The 13,447-nt window shown below is 37.0% G+C and overlaps 1 protein-coding gene across 1 annotated transcript in view; it reads left to right on the top strand.

Annotated features, from left to right (window-relative positions):
* The window catches only part of LOC126353911 (pneumococcal serine-rich repeat protein), a 664,303-nt gene that overhangs the window by 611,961 nt on the left and 38,895 nt on the right, over positions 1-13,447 (top strand). The window lies entirely within an intron of this gene.

Below are 13,447 nucleotides of genomic sequence, written 5' to 3' on the forward strand. Positions count from 1 at the left end.
GGCTCTTACAGTAGTAGGTATTATTTGTAACACATAATTACTTATTACATGTGAATGTGGAAAGTGAAGTAGTAATGCTACAAAAGACAAATAGAAGAACTTGAATGGAAAGGAAGTTGTTTTGTCAATGCTGTTTTCATTTTCAATAAGTACAATTTCTTTTACTTTCCAGGTTGATACTCTGTCAGACTTTTTAAAATCAAGGTATTCTTGGTGTTATTTTCATATTGAATAAGCTACATTTATTAAATAATATAGTTTCATTTCTGAAAACCTGTATTAATGATGAATATCTTTGTCCTGGCATGATCAGTTACCTTCATGCAGCACTTTTGTTGTTGTGGTCTTCAGTCCAAAAACTGATTTGATGCAGCTGTCAATGCTACTATTGCCTATGCAAACCTCTTCGTCTCTGAATAACTGCTGCAGCCTACATCCTTCTGAATCTGCTGACTGTATTCATCTCTTGGTCTCCCTCTAAAATTTAACCCCCACACTTCCTTCAACACTAGATCAGTGATCCCTTGATGATGTCTCAGAATGTGTTCTGTCAACCTATCCCTTATTTTAATCAAGATGTGCCACAGATTTATTATCCCCCCACCTCCCCCCAATTTCTGGTCAGTGAATAATTAATAGTGATCAGTTCTGATCAGTGAATAATTAATACTGAAACGATCTACTCACCTAATCTTCAGCATTCTTTTATAGCACCGCACTTCAAAAGCTTCTATTCTCTTCTTGTCGATAATGTTTATTGCTCATGTTTCACTTCCATACATTGCTGCACTCCACACAGGTACCCCCAGAAAAGACTTCCTAACACTTAAATCTATATTCAGTGTTAGCAAGTTTCTCTTCTTCAGAAATACTACACACACACACACACACACACACACACACACACACACATTAATCCTTGTTCCATAGATCATGAATACCAAATTTCATAATGTTGTGGAACATGTCACTTTAACATAAGTTTTCTTTACGCAAAATAATTAAATAATTTTTTTCCAGTCACTGCTTCATATCTAAGAATTCATCTATAGAGTAGTAGGAGTTGTCATTCAGAAATTCTTTTAATTTGCCTTTAAGTGTTGTTGGCTATCTGTCAGACTTTTAATACTATTTGGCAAATGACCAAAGATTTTTGTGGCATCATATTTCACACCTTTCTGTGCCAAAGTGAGCTTTAATCCAGAATAGTGAATATCATTCTTTTTTCTAGTATTGTAGCTATGCACTTCGAGGTTATTTTTAAATTGGGATGGGTTATTGATGACAAATTTCATAAGTGAATATATGAATTGCGAAGATACTGTGAATATCCCGAGTTCCTTAAATAAATGTCTGCAAGGTGATCTTGGGTGGGATCTAGCTATTATTCTGATTACACACTTTCGTGCGATGAATACTTTTTCTATTAATGATGAAATGCGCCAAAATATGATGCCATATGAAAGCAGTGAATGAAAATAGGCGTAGTATGCTAATTTACTGATATGTTTATCATAAAAATTTGCAATAACACTAATAGCATAAGTAGCTGTACCTAACCGTTTCAGCAGATCATCAATGTGTTTCTTCCAGTTGAATTTTTCGTCAATAACCCATCCCAATTAAAAAATAACAGCAAAGTGCATAGCTACAATACTAGAAGAAATTTTGAGTATTATGCCCTAGCAACAGACTTCCATTCATAGTCTATATTTATCAATGGTGTTATGCCATTTGCTGTACAGAATTGTATAAACTGTGTTTTCTCAAAATTTAGTGAGTCCATTTGCAGAGAACCACTTAATAATTTTCTGAAAGACATTATTAGCAATTTCCTCAGCTGATCCCATCAGCAAAAAGAACTAGCTTTGCATCTCCACGAGTATAGAGTGGCAAGTCGTTAATATATATTAAGAACAATAGGGGACCCAAGACTGAACCCTGTGGGACACCATTCTTCATACCTCCCCAGTTAGAGGACTCTTCTGGTTTTTGCAGACTATCTGTACTGTTAATCTCAACTTTCTGCATTCTTCCAGTTAAGTATGAATCAAACCATTTGTGCACTGTCCCACTCATACCACAATACTTGTCTAGAAGAATTTCATGGTTCACACAATAAAAAGCCTTTGAGAGGTCCCATAACGTTTTGCTCGGTTATTCTATGCATTTAATATTTGATCAGTGAAATCATATACAGCATTTTCTGCTGAAAAGCACTTCTGAAAAACAAATTGAGATTTTGTTAGTACTTCATTTTTACAAATATGTGATGCTACCCTTGAATACATTACTTTTTGAAGAATTTTGGATAAAGCTGTCAGAAGTGAGATTGGGCGGTAGTTGTTAGGATCAGATCTATCCCCTTTTTATGCAGTGGTTTAACATTAGCGTATTTCAGACTATCGGTAAACCAAGCGAGGTGGCGCAGTGGTTAGCACACTGGACTCGCGTTAGGGAGGATGACAGTTCAATCCCCTGTCCGGCCTTCCTGATTTAGGATTTCTGTGATTTCTCTAAATCGCTCCAGGCAAATGCCGGGATGGTTCCTTTGAAAGGGCATGGCCGACTTCCTTCCCTGTCCTTCCCTAATCTGATGAGACCGATGACCTCGCTGTTTAGTCTCTTCCCCCAAACAATCCAGATCCAAACTATCGGTAAAAATACCCCGTTTCAGTGAGCTGCTACATGTGTGGCTGAGAACCCTACCTGTTGGGAACAAGCTTTTAGTACTCTGTCAGAAATGCCATCAATTCCATATGAGCTTTTACTTTTGAGTGAATTTATTATTTTCATAATTTCAGGAGGAGAGGTGGGTTGAATTTCAGTTTTATCAAATTGCATAGGTACTGCCTCTTCCATATACTGCCTTGCATTTTCTAATGAATAGCTGGATCCTATTTTCTCTACAACACTTAAAAAGTTATTATTATAAATGTTTTCTACCTCTAACTTCTTGTTAACAAACTGTTCATTGTGTTTGATAGAAATACAGTCTTCCTGTGCTCTCAGTTGCCCTGTTTCCCTTTTTCCATTTTCACAATATTCCAAATCATTTTAATTTTATTATCAGATGTGATAAGCTCAGGCCTAATGCACATAATGGACTTTTTAATAACTTTTCTTAATACAATGCAGTAGTTTTTATAATGTTTCACTGTTTTGGGATTGTTTCTCCTCCTAGCTATAAGGTATGTTTCCCTTTTCTGTTTACAAGATATTTTTATCTCTTTAGTAAGCCATGGCTTTTTACATGGTTTCTTACAATTATATTTCATTGTTTTCTTAGAGAAAAATATATTCACAAAGGTATCATGAAATAGGTTAAATTTTAAATTAGCATCATGTTCCCTGTTCACCTAGTCCCAGTCTAACTGTTGCAAGCTTTCCCTAAAATTTTGAATTGTTAAATCGTTAATGGGACACACTATTTTGGAGGACTGTTTTGCATTACTGTATGGAGCTATATCATATACCGTAACTAGCTGTGCATCATGATGAGACAGACCATTCTTAACAGGAAAAGTTTTTATTTGTTTCAATTTTTCTTGGTCTATGAAAACTTTATCTATCAGTGTGCTGCTTTCTTGTATCACCCGAGTACGAAAATCAATAACTGATGTCAAATTGAAAGAACCAAGTAATACTTAAAGGTCAAGCTTTGTATTGGACTTTTCAGAAAATCTACATTGAAATCCGCACAAACAATAAGTTGCTTTCCTTTGTCTGACAGGTAGCACAACAAAGGATCCAAGTTTTTCAAAAATAGTCGAAAATTTCCCAGTGGGGACCTATACATGGCTACAATTATAAAAGTGCCATTATTTAGTTTAAACTCACATGCACTTGCTTCTATATGTTGCTCTACACAAAATTTTTTTGTTTCCGAATTATTCACTCTGTGACTGATTTTAACATACATGGCAACTCCTCCTCTCTCCATAGTGTCTCTACTTACATGTGCTGAAAGCTTATGTCCACCTACATTTACAATTTCCATACCTGTGACTATATGATTTTCAGACAGGCATAGTACATCTATTCCACCCCCAGTTTCTAAATCTTTAAACAAACAAGAAGCTCATCTACTTTGTTTTTTAATCCTCTGATATTCTGATGCAATATTTTATTATTTTTCACTATACTTTTATGTGAATCTTGTGACATACTAACATTATTTTTCACTGTACTGTTATGATAATCATGTGATATTTTCACATCTCTAGTACCTGTCTGTTTGAACTTTTCATTAAGCTTAATTTCAATCAATGTAGGATGATTGGACACTGATCTTGCCGGGAAAAGTTAGAAAAGTACTCTCATGAGTTTCAGTGCCCCTCCTAAAGATTTTGCTATCATCCCAGCCAGTTGACCCTCCCCTTTTCTATTGAGATGCTATTCTCACTATTGCACTATTGCCAGTTCACACCCTCTCTACTTCCACCATCATAAGTTATTTTGCTGCTCGAATAGCAAAACTCATCAACTACTTTAAGTGACTAATTTGCTGATCTAATTCCCTCAGCATCAACTTATTTACTTTTACTGCATTCTTTTACCGTATTTTGTTAAAGCTTTGTTTACTTGCAAATGGGGTTGGTTAGTTGCTTATCCACATGTTCTGTTAGTCACAATTGTGGAAAGAATCAGGTCACTGTTATGACTCACTTTTCCAGTAAATAATATTGCCACATGACATTTACAGTTCTCAGTAAAAAATATGGCCACATGCCATGTCATGAGAAATGACATATACATTTTCTAAAATCTTTTCTATCTGCAAAGTATTCTTCGTTTCTGAAAAAAATTGCTGATGTATCTTCACCATTCTATTTTGTCTGTTCCACTGAGTACTGTACATACATGGTATACTAAATTGACCAGCCTATTACCATGTATGAAGTTTCAACATTGCCTCTGATTAATTGTTGGTATCTATTAATGTTATTTCACAATTTAAAAGGATAACATTGTTATGCTAATAGTGGTAATGAAGCATACATAAAGTTCTTAAATTCACTAATATGTGCATGATGACTCACAATATATATAAACTTGTAATTACTACTGATGAGAGCAGTTTTATCAATGAGAATAAGTTTAGTTCACTTACTACTCTGTACTGTTGATTCAGTTCCACTAAGCAAGTCCCTAATCAACACTCATAAATGTTCATTGTATCACACTTTCACTTTGGAAGCTCCATTTTTCTACTTCTATTCCTGTTTTCTTTTCTGTGGTCACTCACATTGTCAACTTGACCCGTCACTTTGGAGTTTTATGCTTCTATATTTACAAACCCCTTCAAGCAAGTATTCTTGGTGCCCAACATTGCATCTTATTATACCACCTAGTGGCTTCTTTTCATCCTAAACCTGCTTTTTGTAAGTTGTTGTCCTTTACTCCTAAAGTGTTGACATTATACCTGAAATAACCTGCATAATTTTTAAGATTTTTCTTATTCAGTTTTCTTTTGGCTTATCGTATTAGTTGTGTAAATTTCTGATGATAATCAGTTTATGGCATTGACTTCTGCTGTTCAGTAAGTAGCTTTTTTTGTGTGTGTGTGTGTGTGTGTGTGTGTGTGTGTGTGTGTGTGTGTGTGAGAGAGAGAGAGAGAGAGAGAGAGAGAGAGAGAGAGAGAGAGATTGATTTGATTTGATTTGACTTTTATTTGGTCAATTACATACTGTACAAATGATGTAATGTAATGTAGGATAAGTCAAGGAATATGATGTGACATGGAGAAAAACATGAAATACCGTAAACAATACATATACTAGTTATATAAGATTACTTTCAAAATTTCAAGAAAAATGACAGGTTATAGACAATATACACACAAGGTATAAACATTATGTACATTAGCATACTGTAGTATTATAATGCCATTTATAATGTAATACATCTTTCACAAGATTTACAGCTCTGGAAATGCATTTAAGTTACATGCAGATGGTTTTAGAGGTACTGTTTCGGTTTCCTCTTGAGTACATTAGGGTTGACAGAGATCTTTTTTTTTATATTTAGAGGAAGCTTATTGTAAATTCTTATTCCAGGATGGATAATTCCTTTTTGTTCTCTATTGACAGTTGCTGACTCTTTGTGAAGCTTTTGATTCTGCCCTGCGTCATGATTGTGATATTCACAATTACACTACTGGTCTTTTAAATTGCTACACCAAGAAGAAATGCAGATATAAACGTGTATTCATTGGACAAATATATTATACTAGAAATGACATGTCATTACATTTTCACGCAATTTGGGTGCATAGATCCTGAGAAATCAGTACCCAGAACAACCACCTCTGGCCGTAATAACAGCCTTGATACGCCTGGGCATTGAGTCAAACAGAGCTTGGATGGCGTGTACAGGTACAGCTGCCCATGCAGCTTCAACGTGATAACTCAGTTCATCAAGAATAGTGACTGGCATATTGTGACGAGCCAGTTACTTGGCCACCATTGACCAGACGTTTTCAGTTGGTGGGAAAACTGGAGAATGTGCTGGCCAGGGCAGCAGTTGAACATTTTCTGTATCCAGAAATGCCCGTATAGGACCTGCAACATGCGGTCATGCATTATCCTGCTTAAATGTAGGATTTCGCACGGATCGAATGAAGGATAGATCCACAGGTTGTAACACATCTGAAATGTAACGTCCACTGTTCAAAGTGCCGTCAATGCGAACGAGAGGTGACTGAGACATGTAACCAATGGCACCCCATACTATCACATCAGGTGATACGCCAGTATGGCGATGACGAATACACACTTTCAATGTTTGTTCACCACAGTGTCACCAAACACGAATGCGACCATCATGATGCTGTAAACAGAACCTGGATTAATCAAAAAAAAAAAAAAAAAAAAAAGTTTTGCCATTCGTGCACCCAGGTTCGTCATTAAGTACACCATCGCTGGCGCTCCTGTCTGTGATGCAGCGTCAAGGGTAACCTCAGCTATGGTCTCCAAGCCGATAGCCCATGCTGCTGCAGACATTGTCGAACTGTTCGTGCAGATGGTTGTTGTCTTGACTCAAGGGATCGAGACGTGGCTGCATGATCCGTTATAGCCAGGCAGATAAGATGCCTGTCATCTCGACTGCTAGTGATACGAGGCCTTTGGGATCCAGCATGGCATTCCGTATTACCCTCCTGAACCCACTGATTCAATATTCTGCTAACAGTCATTGGATCTCTACCAACGCGAGCAGCAATGTCGCGATACGATAAACCACAATGGCGATATGCTACAATCCGACCTTTACCAAAGTCGGAAACGTGATGGTACGCCTCCTTACACGAGGCATCACAACAATGTTTCACCAGGCAACACCGGTCAACTGTTGTCTTTGTATGATTAATCGGTTGGAAACTGTCCTCGTGTCCGCATGCTCAAGGTGTCGCCACTGGCGCCAGCCTTGTGTGAATGCTCTGAAAAGCTAATCATATGCAAATCATAGCATCTTCTTCCTGTTGATTAAATTCGCATCTGTAGCACATCATCTTCATGTTGTAGCAATTTTAATGGCCAGTAGTGTAGTTCAGAAAACTTTTTTGTTGTTGATTACAAATATCATCATGAGTAGATGTACTGATTTGAGTGTCAGTATCCCAAGTGTCTCAAATAGGTGCCTACAGGATGTCCAGTTTATAAGACCACAAGTCGACTTCACTACTCATTTTTGTTGCTTAAAAACTATTTCTATTTGTGCAGCATTTTCCGAGTATATTATACCACACAATATCAGAGTGTGGAGATATGCAAAATTCAAAAACATTACCATTTTCCTGCCAACATAGGGCAAAATAGCTCTTAGTAAGAAATATGCTGAAATTTATTAAGGTGATACTCTAATTTGTAGTTGCAGTTATTTTCTGAAATTCTGATTTTGATGAAGTGTTTCATGAGTATTTCTGGAAGTTAGATGTCTGTGACAGCGGATAGGTACCTTTGTAGATCATGGTGCATACAGTTGAGACAGTGCTCTGCAGCATATGTCAGGTTACACTGGTAAGGATCTGGTCAGAACTGTATGGTGTGCTTTTCATTATTCACAAAAACATCTGTAGTTTATTGCAAAACATATCCTGTTACATTATTGGAAGAGACAGTGACTTTCCTTAATGCATACAAATCATGATGATCTCATTGCCTGAGACAACATTGAAGTTTATCAGCTTTTAATTTGTTATCACATGTATGTCCTTTCAAGTGGAGTGGGAAAATATAGATAGTGAGATAGGAATGAAGATTACCAAAAGCAGAATTTTATATGGCTGGAAATCACATTGAGGCATATATGAGGGATGAAACTTTACTAGTGACAGTTATTTATTTTCAGCTTATACAAAATAGATACATCTTTCAAAGTTGTACTGTTCTTCATAGTAGTCACCAGCATTACGTATAATAAATTGTCCGCAATGTGGAAGTCGTAGGATACCCTTAGCAGTGCCAGTTGTGATGACAGCTGGAGTGGAGTAGCCTATAGCCTGATGAATCTCTGTAACTGTTTTAAAGTGAAGCTTAAGTCTGGTGCATGCACCGGGTGGTACACCACTTCCCAGCCACATCAACTGAATAAATCAGTCACAACTTGTGCCATATGTGTGCGAGCACTGTCCAAAAAATGCGGGGTGGGTCCTTCAGAAATTGTCGCCGCTTCTTTCTTTGAGTTTTTCATTTATGGATCATAGCCTGCGACCAGTGTAAAGAAAGAAGTAGCAACACTTCCTGCAGGTCCCACCCATCATTTTGCACAACAATGCTCAAGTTGTGACTGGTTTGTTCAATCGATGAGGCTGGGGTCTGTTATACCATTCTACACACTCGGACTTAGCCCTGATGAATTCAACTTGATTCCAAAATTGAAGAAAGCACTTAATGGCATTCACTTCAGAACCATTACAGAGATCCACCAAGCAATATACCTAGGGTGACAAACTTTTTAAAAAGAAAATAAGGGAAATACTTATATACTTGGCAAAAATAAGGGAGATTAAAAGCAAGGTAAAATTTCACCAAAAATCAAAGCAGCATTTGTAAAAGATAGCTATTGAATTATGCACTGCAAATACTTACACATTTTTTGCAACAGATTTTGCCTCAGTCAGTAGTTTATATCATTTTTAGCAAATTCAAAGAATTCACTGCATAATAAGGAAAATTCATTGCAACTATTCCTTACATCTGTCCACTTATTATTCATAAGAGAAAATACTTTCTTAGTGTGAGTCCTACTTCTTGGTATACTCATACAATAATCTACCAGCTTACCAAAGTTTTCAAAATTCACATTATTTGATTTCAAAGGTGTTAAAAACTTTATCCATTTCTGGCCAACGCAACCCTCTAAAGAGAGAACAGATTTAGTTACATCATTAGAACTACAAAAGTCCTTATATAATTCATCTTCATTCACCCAATCCAGCTTGACACATTCCACAACTTCATGCATGTCATTGAATGTTAATTCCCCTTTGAGGCATAATGGGGTTAAACACTTTAAACTATCATTAAATTTGCTAACTGAGTAAGAATTTAAAGACTCACACAATTCAATGACGTTGTTCTCACTAGTAGTATTTAAATTTTGATCAATAACAGTGGCTAACAATTCATGAGTACCACTACCAAAAAATCTATCTTCCTTTCTCTGTCTAACTTTACCCACTCTGTCCAACTGTACAGCTTCATGAGATTTCATAATACTAACAACAGAATTCTCCAATTACTTTTCTTTTTGAATCAAAACCTTTCCAATATTCACAAGGAAACTAATATAAGCCTGAATAATTGTGTCTGCTTCTGTATTTTCATTGCAAAAATACTTGTTCAAAACTTTGGGACAGTCTGAATCATCTATGCTTTTAAAATAGCTTTTTATAGGCTCCAAATTGTTCAAAAGTCTTTCTACAACAGGTGTGAGAGATAACCATCTAGTATTTACATGTTGCGTACTTTCTACCCATTCAGCATCAACAACTTAAAAAAAAATTAAAAAAAAAAATATGATTTTAGCGTTTCTCATCATTTGCCATAACAGGAAAAGTGGCTATATAGTCTTAATACTAGCACTTCAACATCTACATATTGTAAACAATTGCGTGCACATTTCATGGAAGTATGAAGCACATGGTTAAAAAAAAAAAAAACTGGCTTTGAGGATTTTTACATTCTCATTACTTAACAGTTTCATGACTGAATGGTGCTTGCTATAATTCATATTGGCACCATCAACACAGTAAGATGATATATTACTGATATTCAAATTATTTGACTTCAGAGAGTTTTTTAACTACCTCTGGACATACATTTAAAGTTCATTTGTTTTGAATTCCACTAAAGGGGTTGAAACATTTTCCTGTTTAGGTGATTGGAGGAATCTGTTACTAAAGGAAAGAACTTGCTACACTTTTTGGGGTCAAACTTTCATAAAATCGTTCGCACTTCTTGGGGCCAATACGTTCATTATGATCATTTCAGTTTTAGTTCACCTGCAAGATATTTTCTTTGACACAGTAGATTCACTGAACATGTTTTTTGAAAGTTTGATTGCACAGTCCAAGTTCCTGTAGCTTAGATTGTGTTGTACTCTGTGGTAGGATAAATGAAAGTTTACTGGCAATGCTTTTCATGTTGTTATGTTGTTGTTTGTTAGGCCTTTTCTCAGGTGAGGAGAGGTGAAGGGGGTAGTTATCATGGATGAAGTAGTGACATCATTTGCTTTGCTTTTGTGACCTACAAGCAAATACAAGAAATTAACTCAGACAATTGCCAATTACTAATTACTACTTGCTGAATAGCAAGATATATATTTTGTAGAATACTTAGTAATAATTTATTACCTGAAGTATTCATGTGCCGTACACAATTGTTCTAACTGCCGTGTGCGATGCTGAACTCACATTTGCAGGTAGAGCAATTTACTGTATAAACATTTGACCATGCTGGTCCAATCCAGGAATATAAAGCTTCCCACTTCTTAAGATATGTACACATATACTTTGTTTTCTTTTTTGGTGATGTTTTAGCTTTGTCCTCATTGCCGACTGTAAAATCTTGAATAATGATTCACAGTAAGCACTGGCACTGAAACGAAGTCCCGTCTAACCACCAAGTGCCGGTTGACAATTTTTAAGATAATCAATAGACATAATGTCGATATAGAATCACTTGTCTCTGTTGTCCAACATTTCAATGAATTCTGGTTGTGCATGCAAAATTTAAATTCTTGAAAAATGTGTGTGCATATGAAAAAAAGAAAAATCTAAAAACTGAAGAAAAATGCCCAATGAGCCTGAAAATACGGGAACCAGGAGATTACGAAAAAATGTGTTCAAATAGGGGAGATCGCGGGAAATACAAGAGAGTTGGCCACCCTAAATAGACTGTTCGACATCATCAACACAACTGGCACTAATAAGGGTATTCTAAGACTTCCACATTGCTGTAAATGAGTTAACACAATGCTAGTGATTACTTTGAAGGATAGTAAAACTTTGAAACATTCCAGAATTTGAAACACGAACATCTGCTAGCATGAGTCTCTTAGAAGTAGATACCTTAGGGGTTGCGAAGCAGCTCAAATCGCTTGATACGGGCAAGTCTTCAGGTCCAGATTGTATACCGATTAGGTTCCTTTCAGATTACGCTGATACTATAGCTCCCTACTTAGCACTCATATACAACCGCTCGCTCACCGATAGATCTGTACCTACAGACTGGAAAATTGCGCAGGTCGCACCAGTGTTCAAGAAGGGTAGTAGGAGTAATCCATTTAACTACAGACCTATATCATTGACGTCGGTTTGCAGTAGGGTTTTGGAGCATATACTGTATTCAAACATTATGAATCACCTAGAAGGGAACGATCTATTGACACGTAATCAGCATGGCTTCAGAAAACATCGCTCTTGTGCAACGCAGCTAGCTCTTTATTCGCACGAAGTAATGGCCGCTATCGACAGGGGATCTCAAGTTGATTCCGTATTTCTAGATTTCCGGAAAGCTTTTGACACCGTTCCTCACAAGCGACTTCTAATCAAGCTGCGGAGCTATGGGGTATCGTCTCAGTTGTGCGACTGGATTCGTGATTTCCTGTCAGGAAGGTCGCAGTTCGTAGTAATAGACGGCAAATCATCGAGTAAAACTGAAGTGATATCAGGTGTTCCCCAGGGAAGCGTCCTGGGACCTCTACTGTTCCTGATCTATATAAATGACCTGGGTGACAATCTGAGCAGTTCTCTTAGGTTGTTCGCAGATGATGCTGTAATTTACCGTCTAGTAAGGTCATCCGAAGACCAGTATCAGCTGCAAAGCGATTTAGAAAAGATTGCTGTATGGTGTGTCAGGTGGCAGTTGGCGCTAAATAACGAAAAGTGTGAGATGATCCACATGAGTTCCAAAAGAAATCCGTTGGAATTCGATTACTCGATAAATAGTACAATTCTCAAGGCTGTCAATTCAACTAAGTACCTGGGTGTTAAAATTACGAACAACTTCAGTTGGAAGGACCACATAGATAATATTGTCGGGAAGGCGAGCCAAAGGTTGCGTTTCATTGGCAGGACACTTAGAAGATGCAACAAGTCCACTAAAGAGACAGCTTACACTACACTCGTTCGTCCTCTGTTAGAATATTGCTGCGCGGTGTGGGATCCTTACCAGGTGGGATTGACGGAGGACATCGAGAGGGTGCAAAGAAGGGCAGCTCGTTTTGTATTATCGCGTTATAGGGGAGAGAGTGTGGCAGATATGATACACGAGTTGGGATGGAAGTCATTACAGCATAGACGTTTTTCGTCGCGGCGAGACCTTTTTACGAAATTTCAGTCACCAACTTTCTCTTCCGAATGCGAAAATATTTTGTTGAGCCCAACCTACATAGGTAGGAATGATCATCAAAATAAAATAAGAGAAATCAGAGCTCGAACAGAAAGGTGTAGGTGTTCGTTTTTCCCGCTCGCTGTTCGGGAGTGGAATAGTAGAGAGATAGTATGATTGTGGTTCGATGAACCCTCTGCCAAGCACTTAAATGTGAATTGCAGAGTAGTCATGCATGTAGATGTAGATGTATCTATTTGTTTAAGCTGTAAATAGATAGTTGCCACTATTACAGTTTCACGCCTTGTATAAACTACTGAAAATTAATTATTAGTGAAAACATGATGAAATTCAATTTTGGGAGGAGGGCAAAGGTGATTAAATACACAGAGCTGAAAATATTAGTGCAGAAGAAAGGGCAACTGGCAAACTGAAAGAATCTTACATGCTGCAGTCATCTCCCATACATAACCCAATTTTTTATAAGGTATAATGCTGATTACATGCCATTATTAAAAGATTCCTCCATTCAGTTGTATTGATAAGGAAATCAGACAGTATTCAATAACTGTTTGGAAGTAATTCTGTGATCAGGCCCAGAGGACTGTGATGTT

The sequence above is a fragment of the Schistocerca gregaria genome, chromosome 3 (genome assembly GCF_023897955.1).
Source record: "Schistocerca gregaria isolate iqSchGreg1 chromosome 3, iqSchGreg1.2, whole genome shotgun sequence".
Classification (NCBI taxonomy): Eukaryota; Metazoa; Arthropoda; class Insecta; order Orthoptera; family Acrididae; genus Schistocerca; species Schistocerca gregaria.